Here is a 24,614-nt window from a genome sequence, read left to right on the forward strand (position 1 = left end):
TCTGTGCTCAATTGTATCTGTTTGTGACCCGATGGACTGTAGCCCACCAAGGTCTGTGGAATTTTCCAGGCAAGTTTCCTGGAGTGGGCTGCCGTTTCCTCCTCCAGAGGATCTTTCCAAACTAGGGATCGAACTCATGTCTACTGCATTGGCAGGTAGATTCTTTACCATTAGTGCCATATAGGAATCCCATTGGAAAACGCTGGTAACTAATAAATGCTGTGTATGAGCCTTGATTGCTTTTTGGAATAAAAACAAACAAAACCCCCTGAAAATATAAATAAACAATTTTGAAAAGTTACAAAGGACATTATTATGGTGACAGGGGAAAATTAAATATGGGATCCATTTTAGATAATATCAATGTTAAATTTTTAGAGTATTTTAACATGTGGTTATGTAGAAGAATATTCTTATACCAGGAGATGGATGCATTCTAAGGTATTTTAGTCATAACACAATAGAGTTAAAGGAATATGGTTATGACCAAATATTAAGAATTGAAGAATTTTGGTGAAGAGTTTGCACAGTTTATTGTACCATTCTTTCAACTTTCCTGTAGATTTGAAACTTCTCAAATGTTAACTTGGGAAAATAATTTAAAAATAAAAACCCACTGTATTTTTAGTGCATGGTGGGAGTGATTTAGCCACTGAGTTGTGTCGTGTCTGACTCATGACCCCATGGACTGTAGCCTGCCAGGCTCCTTTGTCCATGGGATATTCTAGGCAAGAATACTGGAATGGGTAGCCATTTCCTTCTCCAAGGGATCTTCACAACCCAGGGACTGAACCCAGGTCTCTTGCATTGCAAGTGATTTTTTTTTTTTTTTTTTTTTTTTTTTACTACCTGAGCTAGCAGGGAAGTCATTTTAGTGCATAGATGTTCTCAAATAGAAATCAGTGTTAGGTGATTTTATTTGATTTTGCAAGCTAAGTCACTTCAGTAAACCTCTTTGTGACCCAATGGACTGTAGCAACAGCAGGCTTGTCTGTCCATGGGATTCTCTAGGCAAGAATACTGGAGTGGGTTACCATGCTTTCCTTCAGGGAATCTTCCCAACCCAGGAATTGAACCCGTACCTTTTAAGTCTCCTGCGTTGTCAGGTGGGTTCTTTACCACTAGCACCATCTGGCAAGCTCTATGTGATTTTAGGTACATTGTTTAATCTAAAATCAAATCCAAAAGTTAGATGTTCTTTTCTTCACAGGTGAAAACAAAAATAAATAAACTCAAAGGAAGCAAGAGTTTTTCAGTAAAAAGGCTACCTTTTGGCAATTATTCTTACAACCACTTCTTCAACCTCTCCTAAGATCCAACTTAGAGAAATTCTTATTGCAGTTCTGAAAACTACTGACACTCAAAGAAAAATAATCTGATTTCAGTTCTAAATTTTCTAATTCCTGATCCATCATTTTTATTAAAAAAGTATTCCTTACGCCATTTTTACATAAGCAAGAAATATCTTTCTCTTAGCATCTGCCTCAGTTCCTCCTAAAATTTCTAACAATATGTTTCCTAGTACATGAGTATATGCATAACTCACTCATGTGAGTGAGTATACTCATACTAAAATAATAATTTTACTCAATATCATTTTTCTTAAACTCTACTTCATATTTCCTAGTGAGTTTCTCTACTAAAATATCAAATAACTCTTTTTTCAGTTTAGACTTCTCAGTGGCCTACCTAATTGATTTCTCAAATGCAGCTAACAGCCATGTAACCTCTGGTGTCCACCCTGCAGTTATTATTGTGTTATCTATATAGGCCTTCCCTAGGGGGCTGCTCCACCGCTGCTAACATTAGACCCCACCATTCTCTTTCCCAAAGATTTGCTGCACAGACTCACTGGCTCTGCAGAAATCAGCACCGTGCAACCCGCTGGCAGCATGCCTTGTAGCTGCTTTATCTTACCATTTTGTAAATACTGTTATAAAGTTAATGTATGTATGATCATCAGTTTTTTTGTTTGTTTGTTTTTCTGGTTTTGTTTTTTGTTTTTGTTTCTACTATTTTCAGCATATCACTAGCATTTGCATCTGTTTCTTCCTTTTTTTATCCTTTTCAAACTTATTTTGAGAGCAGTTTCTGAAATACAAAGCAGATAGAACAGAAATAATTTTCTAAACGTCCTTTCTCCCTCTTTTTCTTTTTTTGGTAGAGATTCAGCTTGAACATAATTTTAGATTTCAAGGAGATCTGCGCTCATCTGAAGGCTGGGTCAAATGGGCTCTCTATAAGTCAATTTGGATGCACTGTTGGAATCATGGGTATAGGGACATGGAGGGAAAGAGAGTGGAACTGGTGCAAAAAACAAGATGACTGTGTTCACCAAGAGGGCTTCATAGAGAAATAATATGGCTTCACCCCTGTCTCCACTGGCCTATCTCCAGTGCACTCAGGCCTGACTCTTGGGGAAAGAGTAGAATAAATCTCATTACTCTATCACTCCCATGGACTCTGAGAGCACTGTCTCACCACTGGTGGAAGTCTTATGGCGAAAGCAAGCTTGGCAATTGCAGATGGCTGAGGTTCAGATGATGGCAGTGGTATTGCTGTCTGCAGTAGCTAGGCTGGCGATGGCACTGATCTCTTTAGGACCAACACTAGAGAAAATGTGAGTTATTGGCAAAGGTATCCAAGATTCTGGCCTTAGGCAACAGCAACCTTCACTTGGCTTCTGTGAGTTTAAGCAGCTCACTGGAAACCTATGCCGACACTGGTGTGATCTCTTTAGTTAATAGGAAGCATCATCATAATGAGTCAGCAGAGAAAAACAGGAGAAGATTTATATTCCACAATTAGGAGCTGGTTCCTAATATGATGTCCCTGTGGAAATCTCAATAACCAATTCAGAGACAGAACTTCTAGGGTTCCTAGATATGAGTGGAACTTGGGGAAGGTTAGACAGAGAAATACAATGGTTGGCACTCTCATTCTACAGTTACCTCAAGTTAGGGTACTGGTAGGTAGAAATGTTGAGCTTTCCTTTACCAGAAAAGAAAAATATATGTATTTTCATGGGTGCCTGACATCACACTGTCTTAGGTTGTAATGTCTTTTGACCAGTAATTGGAATCACATCTTTCCTGTGGAGAAATTCTTAGAAACACTACAAAATAGAGAGCACTCAGCAGTCATCTGCCATCTTAAAGATCTGAGAATAAGTCAGAAAAAATATTGAACTCAGTAGGAGTGATGAAATTTATTATGAAATGATGAATTTAGATTTAGATACACCAATTGTAGTATTACCATGGTGTTTATTAACATAGCCCAGTGATTAGGCAATTGAGGTAGAGGTCAAGGAAGTGCTACTAGCAAGGAAGGAAAGAGCCCTTCCCGGACTCTACAGCTGGGAGAAGAGATATTGTCACTGAAGTAATGATTTTATAATGCTGTATGCTTCCCTGGTGGCTCAGATGGTAAAGAATCTGTATGCAATAAAGGAGAACTAGGGTCAGTCCCTGGGTCAAGAAGATCCCCTGGAGAAGGGACTGGCACCCCACTCCAGTATTCTTGCCTGGAGAATTTCATGGACAGAGGAGCCTGGCGGGTTACAGTCCATGGGGTAGCAAAGAGTTGGACACCACTGAATGACTAACACTTTCACTTTCATGACAAAAATTATTCTTAGCTATGTATTTACTGTTTGCTAGTTTTCTCTCAACTTTCTTAAGTTCCACATCATCCTTTAATTTTTTTTTTTAATTAGTTTGCTGGAATACCAGTTTTAGAATTTCTTTCAGGCACAGCTTTAGTCAGGAAAAGTTTCTGAATCTTCACTTTTCTGGAAAAGGCTTTGCTTTGCCATGTCATTTTAATGCTCGTTTGACTATAAGATCCTAATTTTGACAGAAAATAATTTTCTCTCAAGACTTTGAAGATATAGACATTAAGAATGATTTTCTGACTCTCCTTTATTTATTCAGATTTAATCTCACTTATGCATATTTTCCCACATATGAAAATAAGAGGTACAGCGGCCTCTTTCTTTGATATATATATAAATATATATAAACTTTCTGTAACTTCCTTGGCCCTCCTCCACCATCCCTTTACTTTGAATGGTAGATATTAACAGGAGAACCATTTCAAAATTCTCAGAAATGTTAAAGAAACCTGGAAGTTATGTCAAAACAGAAGTTAAAAGTTCTGGAAGTAAAAGTGAAAATCGCTCAGTCATGTCCAGTTTTTTGTGACCCCACAGTCTATACAATCCATGGAATTCTCCAGGCCAGAATACTGGGGTGGGTGAAAGTGAAGTCGCTCAGTAGAGTCCGACTCTTTGCAACACCATGGACTGTAGCTTACCAGGCTCCGCCCTCCATGGGATTCTCCAGGCAAGAATACTGGAGTGGGTTACCATTTCCTTCTCCAGGGGATCTTCCTGACTCAGGGATTGAACTCCGGTCTCCTGCACTGCAGGCAGACACTTTAACCTCTGAGCCACCAGCCTTTCCCTTCTCCAGGGGATCCTCTAAACTCAGGGATCAAACCCAAGTCTCCCTCATTGCAGGCAGATCCTTTACCAGCTGAGTCACAAGGGAAGACCAAGAATACTGGAATGAGTAGCCTTAAAAAAAAAAACAACTGTTAATGCTATAAAAAGTACGGTCTTATTTGGATGAGGAACTGGGAAGAACAGAGCCAAATGTTAAATCATAGGACAATCCCACAGGTGGAAATGAAAGAGTTTTTCTTTTGTACATGTGATAGCTCATGGTCTTTTTCTCCTCTATTCTATGGACATAATGACACTCATGTTTGCCTGATCACGTAAAGAATCATCTGTAAAAAGTGATGCATTGTGATTATTTCTCCAGCAACTCATTTTCTCTAAAGAAGCTTCAATCTCAACTTTGATGATTTATTTATGGTACAAAAGTTTATTTTGCTATGACACTCTAGAAGCTTTACACATGTAATATAATGATTCATGTTTTAAATATTTTTCTCAAAATATTAGAGGTATCTGGCACTTAAAAGAACTGTATACAGAAAGCAACTTTTTAATTTAAATATTATCAAATATCTATATTTGTCCATTTTTAAAATTTATATTGTTTTTGCTATAATACATCTTGAGTACAGAAACAGTTTAAAAAAATAAGATCTAAACAAGAAGAAAATACAAATCTCTGGTATTCTATTATCCAGAAATAGGCGCTACAGTATTTTGGCATGTATATTTTCCATTATTTCTCTAAGCCTAACGTAGTAAGTTTTGAAGACAGGATGCTTATTTCATGAATGTGTTTTAAAACTGCATTTGAAATCATGTTTCCTTTATGTTCTGTTCACTTCCCTAAATCTAATTTTAGTTTTGGGTAAATGAGTTTTATACTATATTATTATGTAAAGAAAAGGGATTTTTTATCTCATCTACTCTGAATCCAATTTACATCAGGAAACTCTACCCTATATACAGTTTCCATAGGGTAGAGGAGGAAAAGGTTCATCAACTATTAACACATGGACAAGGAACACTTCTTTTTCAGATGCGTCTCTGCTAATATGCCCTGGATGTGGCAGTGATTAAGTTTCTCTCTGTCCTTGCTTCTTATAGCATGGCCCAAGAATGGAAGCCAAATAGCATGGAAATCACTTGAGGTCTTGTTAAAACTGCAGAAGTGAAGTGATGACAGTGAAGTGAAGTTGCTCAGTCAAGTCTGACTCTGTGACCCCATGGACTGTAGTCTGCCAGGCTCCTCCATACATAGGATTTCCCAGGCAAGAGTACTGGAGTGGATTGCCATTTCCTTCTCCAGGGGATCTCCTGGATCACCTGGGTCTCCCACATTGCAGGCAGACTCTTTACCATCTGGGCCCCCAGGAAGCTAGATGCTTCTCTGCTCGTATGTCTTGGCTGTGGCAGTGACTAAGTTTTTCTATGTCCTTGCTTCTTACAGCATGACCCAAGGATGGAACTCCAATAGCACAGGAGTCACTTGAGGTCTTGTTAAAACTGCAGAATCTGGGCTTAAATATTATAGAGAGACATAATCAGAATTTTCTATTTAACCATAACTCAAGGTGGTTTTTAAATCGGAATTCTGAGGAGCTGTTTTTCAGCCACAGCTTCCATCAGGCCTTTCTTTCTGGAGGATCTAGCTCTCCCTAAGCTCTGAAAACACCAGTCCCTCCCTTGCCTCTTCGCCCCAGGGATAGCAACGTTTTCTCATTCTCATTACTCCCTTCCTGTTCCCATTCTTTGTGAATTTCTTTAACTTTACTTACACCACTGTAAATATCTCCTTCAGTAAAGTCTCCTTTTAAATTTTGGTTTTCTCTGGGTATATGCCCAGAAGTGGGATTGATAGATCATATGATAATTCAGTTTTCACTTTTTAAGGATCCTCCATAGTTCATTGCAGCACTATTTACAGTGGAAGCAATCTAAATGTCCATTAAAAGATGAATGGATAAAGGAGATGTGTGTGTGTGTATAGTCACTGCCTACAAGTGCCAGCGCTGAGGCTGGCAGGGCCCCACGAGAGGGAGGGGAGGGGAAGTCCTTAAGCAGCAGCTGAGGTCACCGTGATAGCACCATGACCATGGACTGGCAGGAGTGGCATGACCAGTTCCTGTTGCATTCGCTGGAGAACGTGGAAGACGTGCTATATTTCTGGAAGCATCCCATGGTCCTGGATATTGGTGAGTGCCTGACCATCCTGGATGAGTTCTTGGAGCAGGAGAAGTTGACTGGGGCATGGTGGAAGCAGCTGGTGGCGGACGCAGTGGCAGGTGCCATGCCCTGGAGAGGCACAGCCCCTCTGTACTGCCTCAAGGTCTTCATGCAGATCCACGCCTCCAAGACCAACCGGCTGAACATCCTGGGGGCCTCCGGGGGGAGCATGATCCAAGAGAGGGGCGTGCACTCCCTGTGGTGCAGCAACAGGATTAACTTGCTCAAGATTGCACCTGAGTCGGCCATCAAGTTCACTGCCCATGAGCAGATCAAGCGGGCCATCCAGGGGCAACAGGAGACTGCACATGCAGGAGCGCTTTGTGGCTGGCTCCCTGGCTGGTGCCACATCCCAAACCATCATCTACCCCATGGAGGTGCTGAAGACACGGCTGACCCTTTGCCTGACAGGCCAGTAAAAGAGGCTGCTGAACTGTGAGTGGCGGATCCTGGAGTGAGAAGGGCCCCATGCCTTCTACAATAGCTTACATGCCCAACGTTCTGGGCATCATCCTCTACACGGTCATCGACCTGGCCATCTAAGAGGAGACCTGCGTTTGATGCCTGGATCAGGAATATCCCTTGGAGAAGGAAATGGCAACCCACTTCAGTATTCTCTCCTGCAGAATTCCATGGACAGAGGAGCCTGTCAGGCTACAGTCCGTGGGGTTACAAAAGGTCAGGACACAACTGAGCGACACACACACACACACATACACACACACATATACACACACAACAGAGTATCACTCAGCCATAAAAGAATGAAATTGGGTAATTTGTAGAGACATGGATAGACCTAGAGAGTGTCATATAAAGTAAAATATGTCAGAAAGAGAAAAACAAATATTGTATATTAATGCATATGTGCAGATTCTAGAAAAAAATTGTACCAATGATCTTGTTTGTGAGGTAGAAATAGAGACATGGATGCAGAGAACAACATGGACACTAAGTGGGGAAAGCATGTTTGGGATGATTTGGGAAATTGGGATTGACATATATACATTAATATGTATAAAAAAGATAACTAATGAGAACCTGTTCTATAACACAAGGAACTCTCCTTAATACTCTGTAGTGACCTAAATTGAATGAAATCCAAAAAAGGGGGGATATATGTACACATATAGCTGATTAACTTTGTTGTACAGCAGTAACTAACACAACATCATAAAGCAGTGATATCCTAATACCCAATAAAAATGTCTCTTTAAAACCCCAGAAGTGGGTGCTTTTTGTTTCCTTCCAGGAACCTGGCTGGTCACCTGCCAATAAGTGGTCTTGGCAGTTGGGAGTTTCTCTCATTCTTTCTGAGGTTTTAAAATTCTGAATGCATAAAACTTCACTTTGTCCATTCTGTCACACAGTATCACACACTTGATTTTTTTTGAAGTCTAATGTGGCTTGGTTGGTTTCTCTCTAGCTTTTGTTACTTCCAAGTCAGCATGGAATTACTCCTTGTGGACTGAAATTCTATACAGTTTAGACATTCCCCTTCAGGAGACCTTTCTGGTGGATAAGTTAAAATTTACCAGGCATACTTTTCTTGTTTTGATAAAATATCCTACTTGATCCTCGTAATAAACTCACATTGTAAATACCGTTAAAGATGAGAAAACTGACAAAGGGATTACATAACTTTTCCAAGATCACACAACTGGTATCTGGCACAGCTTTCTGATTTCAGAGGCCATTCTCTCAAAAGCATTATTGTCTGCTTATTTTTCTGCTGACTACTTCCAGAAAAATTTTCTCTGATGAAGTCTGCTAATTTTTGAGCAAAGATACTATTGTTCATCTTCAAAAATATACTAGATTCCTAATCATTCTAATAGTTTGAGCTATTAAACCCTATTCATGAACCTCACATTCATAACCAGGCATTCATTCTGCTGGAGGTCTATTTCTCCCTTGAATGATGTACACTCTGCTCAGGACAACAAAGGCAATCCTAGATAGCCTAAAATGTGACTATACATCAAACCAAATTTGTCCCCAGAAACTATGTCCTTGGCATGCCCTCAGGATATGAAAGGATTCTGGAATCTCAAGGTAACCTCATAACTCATTCAATTATCTGTGCCTTTACATCTATTTGCCTGCAGTCTTCTGTTAGAGGACCACCTCTTCTGGATGCTCACAAAGTTGTTGCATTTTTATAATTCTGACAGTCTGACAATCTCATGTTTACTAAGGTAGAACTAGGTTAAAACTTTCAGGTGTTGGAAGAGTATTATTTATTGATCTGTCTATGGAATCTTCCAGGCAAGAATACTGAAGCCAACTGCCATTTCCTTCTCCAGGGGATCTTCTCGACCCAGGGATTGAATCAGAGTCTCTTGCACTTCCTGCACTATTTACAATAGTCTTAGGGTCTGAGAACACCCAGAAGCAGTACTGGATTGAATGAGCCTGTTGTTATTAAATACCATGTTTAACTATCATCACCAGTGAAAGGGGTTCTAATTAATTAATGCCAAAGATGTCACCCTTTCATACTGTTCATGGGATTCATTATTCATTGAAAGGACTGATTGCTAAAGTTGAAGCTCCAATACTTTGGCCACCTGATGAGAAGAGCCAATTCATTGAAACAGACTCTGAAGCTGGGAAAGATTGAGGGCAGAAGGAGAAGGGAGTGACAGAGAGTGAGATGGTTGGAAGGCATCGCCAACTCAATGGATATGAGTTTGAACAAGTTCCGGGAGATAGTGAAGGACAGGGAAGCCTGGAATGCTACTGTACATTAGGTCACAAAGAGTTGGACATGACTGAGAGAATGAACAAGAACAACAAATATCACCTAAGGAGATATCCTGATTGACCCAGTTTAAAGCAGAACACTTTGTACTTTTTTCACATTTTGATATAAAATGTTTGAATTTCTTTTGGGTGCCAGAAACTATTCCAAGTACTTTCATAGGGATTTTCATATTTAGAACTAATCACAACTTGTGAAATAGATAGTATTATTTTACAAATGTGAGAATTGAGGTTTTCTGTTTTTATAGTTTCAGTATATAATGATTAACTTTTAAGTAGATAAGATTTTTAGTTGGAGTTTCAATATCAAATTCTCAAAATGCCCAGGTATTGCTTTCTTCTCCAAAGATCTAGATGTGTTTCCAATGAGCAGCCATGTTTAAGAACAACTGGATTATGTGACCGACTTTTACTTTTATCTAGTTTGTTTCATTTTTTCTATTTCATATTCATTTCATTTATGTTTTCCAATTTCTCCATCTTTTCTGTTGTTGTTGTTCTTTCTCAAGCCATATTAAGCATAGCAAAAAAGCTTGTATATGTGTGTGTATATGTATACACACACACACACACACACACATATATATAGCATGTATAATATATGTTAGAAAATTTATAAATTTTTCCTAGCTAAAATATTTATGACATTTTGATTCCACTTGTTTGACTTAGTGTGAATAGATGGCTAGATTTCTAATTTATATTTACTGAAAACTTTGATATACTTCCACGTATCTTGGCATCTAGTATTACTGCCAAAAGTCTAGAAAATTTATTATCTTCATGATTTAAAAAAATTTGAATGAAGCTTGAAACTTCTAATACAGTTCTGAGAATATAAGGACATACTATGTTGTAAAAAACAGGAAATTTATAAATGATACAGTATTATTAACTAAAGAACAGATTTTGCACAAATTTCACAAAATTTTATGCTAGGAAATTGAAGTTTTCTAATGCAAAAGTGGTGCCGTGGTGTTGCAGAAGACTCTTCAGCGTCCCTTGGACTGCAAGGAGATCAAACCAGTCAGTCAGTCAATCCTAAAGGAAATCAATCCTGAATATTCATTGGAAGGACTGATGCTGAAGCTAAAGGTCCAATACTTTGGGCACCTGATGTGAAGAACTGACTCTCTGGAAAAGACCCTGATGCTGGGAAAGATTGAAGGCAGGAGAAGGAGACGACAAAGGATGAGATGGTTAGATGGCATCACCGACTCAATGGACATGAGTTCGAGCAAGCTCCAGGAGCTGGTGATTGACAGGGAAGCCTGGTGTGCTGCAGTCCATGAGGTCACAAAGAGTTGGACACAACTGAGCAACTGAACTGACTGAATGCAAAAGTATAGGGACTATCTTATCGAAAAAGAATTTAAAAGTTAGTGCAATGATAGAGACAAACAGGAACTCCAATATACTTCTATTAAGTGTAAATGTGCAGCCAATAGAAAGAACTGTTTACTAATATTCAGGAGAGTTGACCATGCCCTAACCCTAGTGGGCTTCCCTTGTGACTCAGTTGGTGAAGAATCTGCTTGCAATGCAGGAGACCTGGGTTTGATCCCTGGACCCCCTGGAGAAGGGAAAGGCTACCCACTGCAGTATTCTGGCCTGGAGAGTTCATGGACTGTGTCGTCCAAGAGGTCGCAAAGAGTTGGACACGACTGAGTGAGTTTCACTTAACCTAGTATCTGACAAGTTCACTACTATTCTGAGAAACGCCTCAACATCTACCCATGAATGGGAATGTTCATTGCATTCTCTGCTATAATCATGGTTAAACGAAAATGATTTCAAGGCTCAACAAAAGGAACATACAATATGTTATGCTTAGATTCAGAATGCAATAGGTACTTCATGATACCATTTGTTCAGAGTCTGACACTTCAAAAACTTAAACATATATTGCTTGTACCTAACTATATATGAATATATGTTGTTGTTGTTCAGTCACTAAGTCATGTCTGATTCACTGTGACTCCATGGACTTCAGTAGACCATGGCTTCCTTTCCTTTACTATATATGTAGTAAAATATTAAAGTATTGAATATGGGGTGGTGTTTACCTCTGAGGGGAAGGAAGAAGAAGGAATATATAATGACTATACAAATGGATTTCACCCTCATTATTAGAGTTAGGTGGTGATTTCTCATATGCTCTCTTAAGTTAGTTTATATTTTCTGGTTTTAACATAAAAGAAAAGTAGTACAAAGTGTCAAAAGTGAGAAAGTATATAATAATTGGATACTACTAAAAAATATCATGCACACATACAAACAAACACAGATAAAGTGGAGAAATCTGAAAACCTGTGTACTGTACCAATATCTATATCCTGGTTATAGTGTGTTACTATAAATTTGTAAGATGCTACCATTGGGGGAAACTAGGTAAATATTTGGGCTTCCTTGTTGGCTTGAACTGTAAAGAATTTGCCTGCAATGCAGCAGCCCTGGGTTCAGGATCTTCTTATTTAATCTCTTACAAATGCATGTGAATTATATCAATAATTATTTCAATTTAAAATAAAAATAATTTAAAAATATTAAAAATATGATGCTTCCACAAGTATACCTAAGATAAAATTTGCTTTCATTAAAATTCAAAGATTTTAAAACTTTATAAGGATGAAGAAAATCTGCCACAATTGTCAATCACAAAATTATTTGATTTAATTTCCAAGTTGATTTTTTTCCCTAATACTGAGTAGCACCTTGGCCCCATGTATATAGTGTGTGCCTGGTTTGCCTATAGTAAACAAAATGGTAAAAGGTATAGAAAAATCACCAAAAAATAATTTTATCTCTCTTCTAGGAATTACAAATGTGAACTTGAACATTACTTATTAAATAAATGAAAAGGAACACATATTAGCTCTCATTCTGCATATATGAATAAAATACCACCTTTGTCAATGATATTACAATTTACAGTAAGTTTGCACCAAACAACTTTAATACAAAAACTGACAACCAAACAGATTATTTCAAGCCTGGTCATGTGACAAGTCCTAATAATCTTTGGAGCCTGTGGAAAAGCAGAATCCCAGTCAAGCCTCAAAATTTCTGAATTGAAATCCCTTAGGATTAGGAAGAAGAATCTACATTTACATGAAATTTTAATATACAATTTCTGTGCAATAAAACTTCATACTACCAGTTTTAACATTTGCATATTCTTGTTGGTTGTCACCTTTTACAAAATTAGTCAACTGTGTCTGCACATCATATATGGGTTGCACTTTTAAACTGTAAAGTCCATTCCCTTTTAATCTGATAGGTTATTTTGTATCTAACTGGGCATGAGTAAGTACTTGTGTGTAACCAAGTGAGACCATCAAAACTACTATGTAGAACCTTGGTGAGCTTAAGAGCAATTAGACAACAGAGTTTGCAGAAAGAGAAAAACAGTCCATTGCACTGTTTTTCCCATCTTTGTGAAAAAGCACCTTTTGTTTTATTTGCATTACTAAAAGCAACTTGTGCATGTAAAAATATATTTGGTGTTATATATGAGAGTAGAGAAACTCATAATTTTGTTTCTAGCAATGTCTGGCTGCTGGTAAGGCTCAATGAGTACTTATTTTTTCTTTATTAAATAAATGAATTGGATCCCTGAAGCACAACACGCCATGTAGACAGAGCCTGGAAGACATTTTCTGAAGCACCTTTTAACTAGGCTGTGGAATAATTAGGCTTTCCTACGGGCAACCACACTGATAATCTGAGGTAGGTGTCTAACTTCAGTGTCTTTACACATCCTCAACCTATCTTGAGCTCACCTGATTTTAACCCACATCCAGCGCTGTCTTGCTGGGCTAATGGAGTCATGTGGGACACACCAGGAGGTAGTTAAATACGCTTGGTCTTGATGCCTCTCTCATTGTCCAATTACGTGACTCTTGGAAGTTACAGCTCATGGAATCTTGGACCTGGCACACCAGGGCAGTTGATCAAACACAGATTCTCAGACCCAGAACTCACATTTCAGCTCTAGCTCAGAATGAAGATCTGCCAAGCTCCTGGGATGGTTTAGCACAGAAGACTTGAAATAGCTTCAGGAAATGCAAAACTTTCTGTCAATTTGAATGGTTCCTGTCACTTTTTCAGAACACCTGGCACTCTTATATTTAAATTACAATTCCAGTTTTAATTGGAAGGAAACTAACAATAAGCCCCTTTCTGCTTCTATAGTACTTTAGGTCTGGCTTTCCTTTAATTTTCTGAAAAGGCAGATTTGGGAATTGAAATTAGCAATGCAAGGTGAACCTAGTGTGAATTTTGCTGAAGATTATGCAAATACAGGAAATTATAATTCTATCAGGATGTCATTACATGTGTCTACTTAGACACACATTTTCTGCTATGTTTAAGTTAAACAAAACACTAAATGACTATGTAGTATGACATCTCATTAATATGTTTCCATTCACATCTGTGCCTTTAGTATAAAAAAAAACTGACTGCTTCAGTGATAAGAGATTAGGTCCTTTAATTAGAAACAAATGATAAATCACAGTTAACCCCATGTGATGCTTTCTAAAACTTCCATCAAATATTCCTCTTAAAACATTATTAAACACAAGTTCCCCAGATCTACTTCCTAGAAAGTGCCATTTAACAAAACCCAGGCAGGATGTTAATACTGGGGCCGAATTACAGGTTGCCAAAGCATTTCCTGTGAGGGGATTGACAGGGGATCATTTTGTTATGGGGCCACCTCCAGTGTGTTGTGACAACCACTCATTACACCTCTGCGCACAGCACTCAGCTGTAGGTTCTACAAGATGCAAATAGCTCCAAATGGGTTCAATTTAGAGCGAGTGGATAATGTATCATTCACTTCGCTAAGGTAGAAGCTTTTAATTTTTTAAGAACAAGGAAGAGAAGAACACTGCAGTTGCTGGAAATAAAGATTTAGTTAACCAACTATGCCTGAGAAATGGAGTCACAATAGCAATATCTGTTACATTATAAATAAAAACAGTTTACCTGAATTGTTTCCCCTTGGCCTAAACCAAAACACCAAGTGGTCAAGTGAGCATCACCTCTCAATACATATAATTATCCACTTAAGAGCTCCATGTCAAAAACTAGTAACCTCTAAGTCATGGTAGGTTTTTTGCTTACAAAAGGAACTGCTTACAAAGCTACTATGGTTAATTATAATAATATGCAAAAAGTGTTTAAAACGCATTTTGATATGGAAAAAAGTACCATGGTAAGCTTTTCACAGTTAGACTTTAATGTTTTAGTGTGCTAGCGTTTCTACCCCTCTGTGATTTTACTCCCACTGTTCTATTACTGATTTCGGTAAGTGTTGCTAACAATGGAATGCTGCAAGTCCCTACTACCAGTTATTTACACAAGAGAGTTATGCTAACATGGATTGGAAAAGTCAATAAGCCTATTTAAGATTCCTGTGTTTAACAAAGCCACAGGAGAAGCCAGGGACCTACAAAAACAGGCTCATGTGAAAAGATGGCTGTTTTCTGCTATAAGTACATTAATGAACAGAACTCTCTCTGCTCGAAATTGTCAGCATCTCTCTGGTCATGATTACTAAAATCCCCTGAATGTTCTTTTGTTTTAAGATAAAAATTAATTATCCACTAGAAATCAACTGAGGTGTGCCTATATTTGATCTATGTGAAAATGATAATGAATTTATCTAAAATTTTTTGAACTGGAAACAATTTCTTTAACCTATTCAGGATGTAGAACACTTATAAAAGTAATGATACTTAAAATTGTTATTCTCTTCTTGAAAATTAAGCTTTAAAGATTACTTTTCCAGTAGAAAAAGCATGTACATTATGTATATATGCAAAGAGACATATAGAACCATTACAGTTACTGTTTATATGTTGAAGACCTTTAAGTGGCATAGGGAAGAGAAGGCAGTCATTAAAGTTGGAATGATCAAGCAAGTTGTTTACTCCCGCTGAGGGAATCTGGGGGTCTGTATAACATGCACTATAGAGTTACCCATCAATGTGGCAAAGGAACCTAGCATTTATAGACTTATTTCCATCAGTCATTGACTGAGTGCCATTCCTAGGGTATGTGTAATAATTCTCTAACACTTAGGTGGTTTAATTAAAATAAAACTCGAGGAACAGGTAATGTTGGTTTTATACGACTATCTATTCCTTTATAGTAACTTATTTCCTCCCTTTGGGCTGCTACAACAAAATACTAAAGACTGAGTGGCTTAGGAACAACAGAAACTCATTTCTCACAGTTCTGAAGGCTAGAAAGTCCAAGATCAAGGCACCAACAGCTTTGATGTCTAGTGAGGGCCTGATACTGGTCCATAGATAGCTGACTACTTGCTGTGACCTCACACAGTGGAAGGAGCTAGGGAGCTCTCTAGGGCATCATATAAAGGTTTCTTCTAGGGGCTTCACCCCCTGACCTAATCATTTCTAAAAGACCCATCTCCTAATACCTACAGCTTGATGATTGGGATTTCAACAGAGGAATTCTGAGGTGTCACAAACATTCAGTCTATAGTATCAATGGAAGGCATAATTCTTAGTTGGCAATGCTGCTTTTTGGACCGAGATTATATTTCCTAGTCATCCCTGACCAAGCTTCATTTAATGAGATATAATCAGAAGTGTTTGTGCAACTTCTAAGCACTGATCTTAACAGTTAAAAAAAAAAAAATTTCTCTTTTTTCAATTTGGCTTCCTTCCTACTGCCTGGAATATAGACCTAAAGCCTGGAGTTCTAGCAGCCATTTTGGACCATGAGGGTAAAATTTTGTGTTAATGAGAACTGAATTCTAAAGAATTTATCTCCAGACTTTACATGTGAAAGAAATACAGTTATATCTTGTTTAAAAATATTATCTTTGGATTTTCTGTCACATGCAGCTGAACCTAATGTCAACCATTATAGTTAGTGTTTGTAATAATTTGGAAACCTATAATATACTTTGTGCAAATTTCATGAAATATATATATTTTATATAAATAGCAATAATAATGAAACATATTAAGGAATAGAACACATTAGGTAGGAATGCTTATTATAAAAAAATATTAATTTTCCTACTTTAACCTATAGATCAAGTATAATTTCAGAGAAAATTCAGGAGTATTTTATCTTTAGTTTTATAGATGTTTTTCTAAATTTAACATATAAGAGAAAACCACAAGAGTACCCAAGACACTTTTGAAAAGGGAAGTTCCACTTAGCAGATTTCAAGAATTCTATAAAAATATATTAATTAAGAATGTTCATTATTAATACAGGTTTAGAGAATTGTACAAAAGAGCTAAAACTATAGAACTAAAATTTGTACAAATTGTACTTTAATAAAAGCGAGAATTGGACTATAAAGAAAAAAGGGCAATGACGAATTGATGCTTTTGAACTGTGGTGTTGAAGAAGACTCTTGACATTCCCTTGGACTGCAGGAGACTCAACCAGTTCATCCTAAAGGAAATCAGTCCTGAATATTCATTGGAAGGACTGATGCTGAAGCTGAAGCTCCATTACTTTAGCCACCTGATACGAAGAACTCATTGGAAAAGACCCTGATACTACAAGATATTGAAGGCAAAAGGAAAAGGGGATGACACAGGATGAGATGGTTGGATGGCTTCACTGACTTGATGGACATGAGTTTGAGTAAGATCCAGGAGTTGGTGATGGACAGGGAAGCCTGGTGTGCTGAGTCCATGGGGTCGCAAACAGTTGGACATGACTGAGCAACTGAACTGAACTGAAAATTACACATCTGTTTATCTGTTTACATATATTTTTAAAAATGAGAAGATATTTGGAATACCAAACAATATTGGTTAGTACTCAGGCTAGTTTGCCATATTAACAAGAGATTCTACTCTTTTTAGAAAACTTGGCAAAAATATAAAATTACATTTCATAGAAACCAAAAAATCAATAAATATATGAAAATATGCTTAATTCCATTAGTAATTAGTGTTAGGCAAATTAAAACTTCAATAATAAACTGTTTCAAATTATCACACTGTCAAAATTTTAAATGATACCAGTCAAATTTTATACACTGCTAGTGGAAGTATAAATTGGGACTACTACTTCAGAAAACAATTTGCAAAACTTACAGACATTTCTGTAATAGCAAAATATGAGGGGTGAACCAATGACAGGATAATAAATAATTGTTGGTATATTCATATATTATGATATTATAGAGAAAGAAAAAAGAAATATAATATGCCACAACATGTATGAATCTTTAAATATAATATTGAGCAAAGAGAAATAGCAGAATAATACAATATAATCTGTAAGATCTTGTGTATCTTTGGCTCTGAACTAATGTGAACATGTATAGCATAAAAGCTCACAAGATTCAGGTTGACCTAAATATTCTTAGCACGAAAAAGCAAACAAATCTCCCCAAATCAAACTAGAAATAATTCAAGTTATCACTAGACAGGACTGTTAAAACCTCACTGAAAAATTCAAACACTGGTTAGAATCTTCAGAATTTTCTACTAGTGGCTAAATTAGTCCCAGAATAAATGTTTCACTGTCTCTTCTATAATAAATCTTTTAAAAAGGAGCCTCAAAAGGATAAAATTGATCTGTTAGTAAGTTAACTGCATGCCAGAACAAAGTCTAACATTCTTAAAGAAATGATACAAGTTTTGTATCAAGAAATGATAGAAATGAAATTTTTGAAAGTCTGGCATCCAAAATATATTGCTAGGCATATGAAGTTAAGAAAAGAATCCAATTGATCGAAATATATCTAGAATTTAGGAAAAGAATAAAATTAGAAGATAAAATTTTAACCATCATAAAGGTAATACTAGGATGTAAAATACAACATGAATATAATGAGGAGAGTGAATAAAGATACAAAAACTAAACTGAAACTTCTTGAGATGAAATACATATGTTAAATGGAAAATACATTGGATGGGATTAACAGATAATTAGATTCTGCAGAAAGAATGAAGAGTGATTTGAACTTGAAGACACAGTAATAGAAATTTTTCAAAACAAAGCATAGAGGAAAACAAACACTGAAAAATAATAAATGGCATACTAGTAACCTGTGGGACTCTACTGGTTTTCTATTGGTTCCATATAAATTACCACAAACTAAGTGGCTTAACCAACAAGAATTTGTTATGCTACAATTCTGTGGGTTAGAAATCCAACATAGGACTTACTGGGCTACAATCAAAGTATAGGCAGGATTGCATTCCTTCCAAAAATTTAGAGTAGAATCTGTTTCCTTGTCTTTTTAGTTTCTAGAGGCTATCCACATTTCTTGGCTCACAGCTTTTTTTCTGATTTTTAAGTCAACACCAGTAAATTGAATCCTCATATCCCTCTGACTCTCTAATGGTCATTTCTCTTTCTGTGATCACAATGAGAGAAGGCTCTTTGCTTTTAATGGCCTATGTGATACTAGACGCACTCAGATAATCCAGGAAAAGCTTTCCATCTTAATGTCCTTAACATTGTCACATCTGTAAAATCCGTTTTGTAAGGGACATATTCACAGACTCCAGAGATAAGGATATAGTTATAGCAGGGAAGCATAATTCTGAGAACCATAGAAACCAAACAAAAAAATCATCTAATACATGAGTAAATGTAATTTCAGGAGGAAGGATGGGAAACCAAAGATATTTACAGAAATCATAAAAATTTTTCCAAATCTGACAAACACTATAAATCTACATATGCAAAAATATCATCAAAATTCACATAGAATAAACACCTAAAGGCATAACAAAATCAAAATCCTACATACCAATGACAAAGAGTAAATCTTAAAAGTATTCAGAGAAAAAAAGGATACAGTATACACACAGAACAGAGACAAAACAACAGCAATCTTGTTTTCTGAAACTATGTCTGCCTAAAGGCAATGGAAGAACATCTTTAAACACTGTGAGAGTCAATTCCTCAGTTCAGTTCAGCCGCTCAGTCGTGTCTGACTCTTTCCGAACCCATGAATCGCAGCACGCTAAGCCTCCCTCTCCATCACCAACTCCCGGAGTTTACTCAAACTCATGCCCATCGAGTTGGTGGTGCCATCCAGCTATCTCATCCTCTGTCGTCCCCTTCTCCTCCTGCCCCCAATCCCTCCCAGCATCAGGTTCTTTTCCAATGAGTCAACTCTTCGCATGAGGTGGCCAAAGTATTGGAGTTTCAGCTTCAGTGTCAGTCCTTGCAATGAACACCCAGGACTGATCTCCTTTAGGATGGACTGATTGAATCTCTTTGCAGTCCAAGGGACTCTCAAGAGTCTTCTCCAACACCACAGTTCGAAAGCATCAATTCTTCGGTGCTCAGCTTTATTCACAGTCCAACTGTCACATTAATACATGACCACTGGAAAAACCATAGCCTTGACTAGATGGACTTTGTTGGCAAAGTAATGTCTCTGCTTTTTAATATGCTATCTAGGTTGGTCATAACTTTCTTTCCAAGGAGTAAACATCTTTTAAATTCATGGCTGCAATCACCATCTGCAATGACTTTGGAGCCCAAAAAACTAAAGTCTGACACTGTTTCCACTGTTTCCCCATCTATTTGCCATGAAGTGATGAGACCAGATGCCATGATCTTAGTTTTCTGAATGTTAAGCTTTAAGCCAACTTTTTCCCTCTCCTTTTCCACTTTCATCAAGAGACTTTTTAGTTCCTCTTCACTTTCTGCCATAAGGGTGGTGTCATCTGCATATCTGAGGTTATTGATATCTCTCCTGGCAATCTTGATTCCACCTTATGCTTTTCCCAGCCCAGCATTTCTCATGATATGCTCTGCATATAAGTTAAATAAGCAGGGTGACAATATACAGCCTTGATGTACTCCTTTTCCTATTTGGAACCAGTCAATTCTTAGGCAGGTTGATAAGAAGTCCTGGGGTCCCCAAGGAGAGAGAAGTCTGGAATTCTCAAGGAGGAGGAAAGGACAAATGTGGTTGTTTTTTTTTTCCCCTTTACATTCCTTAGTCTTAGTCACATAAAATGTTTTTATCTTTAAGCCTGAAACTGATGATTACACAACAAGCAACTCAGTTTAAACTCTGTACTAGTGATTATATAACAGCAATGTATCCTGCCTGAGGACAGTTTCTCCTTCCTGAAAACCTTCTGGCTCACCCTGTGATCTTAAAATGTGAATTATGGGAGTGGGTCTAGTAGGATCTTTACAACCTCCAGACATTCTTTCCATTCACTGTAATAACTAATTAAAAGTATATAACGCCCTTGCTAACACCAGCTAAGAGGGCACTCTTTCTACCGGCTTCTGATGTCAGAAGCTTATCTCTTTTATACTTTAATAAAATTTTATTCACAAAAGCTCTGAGTGATCAAGACCTTTCTATGGCCCCAGATTGAATTTGTCTCCTCCAGAGCCCAAGAATCTCGCGTCTTTTTTGGTTCGGCAACAACCTTTCAATTGGAGGGACAGTTGCATGAATGAATATAAACCTCGTATTTTGTACTTAGCAAAATATCAAGAGTCTTTTGAAAGAAGTCTTTTCAGAAGATAAAAGTTGAGAGAACTCACCATCAGCTAACTGAACTACAAGACATGTTTAAGGAAATTCTTCAGGCAAAAGGAAACTGATACCTGATGGACATTGGATCTACATAAAGCAATAATGAGGGTCACACATGATAAGTAAGTGGTAACATGTACAATTTTTTTCTCTCATTTTAATATAATAATATAATATATATATAATAAGATAATAAGCTATTTAAAAAATAGCAAGTTACTTTAAGTTTCATAATGTTAGGTAGTTAGAATAGAAAACAGGAGTCCAGAATGGCGATGGCTAAAAGACAAGGAAGGAAAATAGAACAAAAGAAGGTCTGAGGACCTGAGTGAGGACCTCAAGTAGAACAAACAGCACTCCTGTCTAGCCCAATTTACATAATGGAGGTCTAGGGGATGAGGAAAAAGCCTATAAAAAGAGGACCCAAAGGTCTCTCTCACTCTCTCCCCCCAACCGCATGCTGGTTCGCATCTTTGGGTCCGCATGCCCTCACACCTGGAGGATGGATTCTCCTGCTATTTTCTAAATAAAATAGAGCTGTAACGCTGATATGTCTAAGAGCTATAATACAGTCTGTCCAAGACCTGAGAGCTGTGATGCACCGAGAGCTTTAATGTCTGTCTCTCCAAATCTTGTGATGAGACAGAACTGAGGAGAATACACTCGCCTGACAATAACATCTAGAGGTAAACTGTATGACAAAAAAGCACAAGGGATAAGAGAAATAAAAGCGAAGTATATGTTAAAAGTGCTTGCATTCTGTGTGGATTGCCTAATAAGAGTTATTGTTGTCACTAAGTCATGTTTGACTCTTTTGTGTCCCCATGGACTGTAGCCCATCAGGTTCCTTTGTCCATGAAATTTCCAGGCAATATCTGGAGTAGATTGCCATTTCCTTCGTCAATGATAATAGTTAAAATGAACTAAAAGTTTGGAATTTCTCTCATTAAATCTAAGGCAACTACTAAAATGATAAGAAGAGTCATAGATAATATTCCAATAGTGCAGATAAAATGTAATCACAAACCGTTAAAATAATCCAAATGTAGGCAGGAAAAAGAAGAAAAACATATTGTATACATATAAATTAAATGGTAAATGGTGATTTAAATGCAACTATATCAACATTTGCATTAAATGGAGATGACTTAAATATTCCAAAGAATGAACAGAAATGTTTAGATTGTGTAAAAACGTGAGACTAGGCTATAAGTAAAGTTTATACAAAATGTACACAAAGACTTGCTTTAAATATAAAAATGTTAAATGTTAAAAAAAAAATGTTGAAAATGACATACCAGACAATTCTTAATCAAAAGAAAGTAGAAAACTCCATAATAATATTAGAAACAGAGAATGAGATGGTTAGATGCATCATGGACTCAATGGACATGAGTTCGAACCAACTCCGGGAGATAGTGAAGGACAGGGAAGCCTGGAATACTGCAGTCCAAGGGAAAGCAAAGAGTCAGACACAACTGAGCAACTGAACAACAGCAACAACCTTAGAAAAGTAAGCTTTAAGTAAAAAAAAAAATTAAAATAAAAGATCTATTATAATGAAAAATGGGTAAATTCTCCAAAATGGCATAACCATTCTACATGTTTATGTACCTAATATCAGAGTCATAAAGCAGAAATAGAGTCATAAAGCAAAAATGGACAGAACTAACAAAAGAAAATACATTAACAATGATGGTTTAAGATTTTAGTACTTCTTTCCCAGTAATTGGTAGAACATATAGTCCAAAAAAAAAAAAAAAGGCAGTAATAGAGAAAGCTTGTACAACATATCAACCAATTTGACCTAACTGACATTGCAGAACACTAGACTCACACAGCAGAATACAGATCATTAACAAGTAAACATAAAATATTGACAAAATAAACCATATTTGGGGCCATAAAGCAAAGCATACTATGCATGCTCCTTCAAATACACCAGAAACAAAACAAAAAATCCAACTTAACATCAATTAAATAAAGATTTCATGACAACCAAAAATATATGGCAATTATATAACACACTTCTAAATAAATAAAAAAAAATCATGGGTCAAAGAGGAAATTAAAAATAAATAGTTTCTAAAATATCAAACAATTAGTTTGCTAGGTCTGTCTTAAGTACCAAAGACTAGGTGGCTTAAACAATAGATATTCATTTTCTCACAGTTCTGGGGGCTAGAAGTCTGAGATCAATGAGTTGGCAGGGTTGTTTCAAGGGGGTCTATCTCTTTGGCTTGTGCATGGCCGTTTTTATATTCACATACTCTTCCTTTTGTGCATGTCCTCCATTCTGGCACCAAATACATGTCCTACAATTCAACACAATTACATCACTACCTGGAGAGATAATGTCAGATACCACAAGTTAAAGGCTCAATCTTATAAGACTGTTCCTGGCCACCCCAGACACTAAGTACCTGTGCTTCTGAAAGACTGGCTGCACCATCACCTTAATACCAAAACCAGACAAAGATGTCACAAAAAAGAAAACTACAAGCCAATATCACTGATGAACATAGATGCAAAAATCCTTAACAAAATACTAGCAAACAGAATCCAACAACATATTAAAAAGATCATACATCATGACCAAGTGGGTTTTACCCCAGGAATGCAAGGATTCTTTAATATCTGCAAATCAATCAACGTAATACATCACATTAACAAATTGAAAGATAAAAACCATATGATTATCTCAATAGATGCAGAAAAAGCCTTTGACAAAATTCAACATCCATTTATGATAAAAAAAAAAAAAAAAAAAAAACCACCTCTCCAGAAATCAGGAATAGAATGAACATACCTCAACATAATAAAAGCTATATATGACAAACCCGCAGCAAACATTATCCACAATGGTGAAAAATTATAAGCATTTCCCCTAAAGTCAGGAACAAGACAAGGGTGCCCACTCTCACCACTACTGTTCAACATAGTTTTGGAAGTTTTGGCCACAGCAATCAGAGCAGAAAAAGAAATAAAAGGAATCCAGATAGGAAAAGAAGTAAAACTCTCACTGTTTGCAGACGACATGATCCTCTACATATAAAACCCTAAACACTCTACCAGAAAATTACTAGAGCTAATCAATGAATATAGTAAAGTTGCATGATATAAAATTAACACATAGAAATCCCTTGCATTCCTATACAGTAACAATGAGAAAACAGAAAGAGAAATTAAGGAAACAATACCATTCACCATTACAACAAAAAGAATAAAATACTTAGGAGTATATCTACCTAAAGAAACAAAAGACCTATGTATAGAAAACTATAAAACACTAATGAAAGAAATCAAAGAGGACACAAATAGATGGAGAAATATACCATGTTCATGGATTGGAAGAATCAATAATGTGAAAATGAGTATACTACCCAAAGTAACCTATAGATTCAATGCAATCCCTATCAAGCTACCAAAGGTATTTTTCAGAGAACTAGACAAATAATTTCACAATTTGTATGGAAATACAAAAAACCTCGAATAGCCAAAGCCATCTTGAGAAAGAAGAATGGAACTGGAGGAATCAACTTGCCTGACTTCAGGCTCTACTACAAAGCCACAGTCATTAAGACAGTATGGTAGTGGTACAAAGACAGAAATATAGATCAATGGAAC

General features: G+C 36.9%; 1 pseudogene; it reads left to right on the forward strand.

The window, feature by feature from the left end:
* The first annotated feature begins 2,525 nt into the window (after positions 1 to 2,525).
* LOC136164225 (mitochondrial adenyl nucleotide antiporter SLC25A23-like) lies at positions 2,526 to 7,234 on the forward strand (annotated as a pseudogene).
* The last annotated feature ends 17,380 nt before the right edge of the window (positions 7,235 to 24,614 follow it).

The sequence above is a fragment of the Muntiacus reevesi genome, chromosome 3 (genome assembly GCF_963930625.1).
Source record: "Muntiacus reevesi chromosome 3, mMunRee1.1, whole genome shotgun sequence".
Lineage (NCBI taxonomy): Eukaryota > Metazoa > Chordata > Mammalia > Artiodactyla > Cervidae > Muntiacus > Muntiacus reevesi.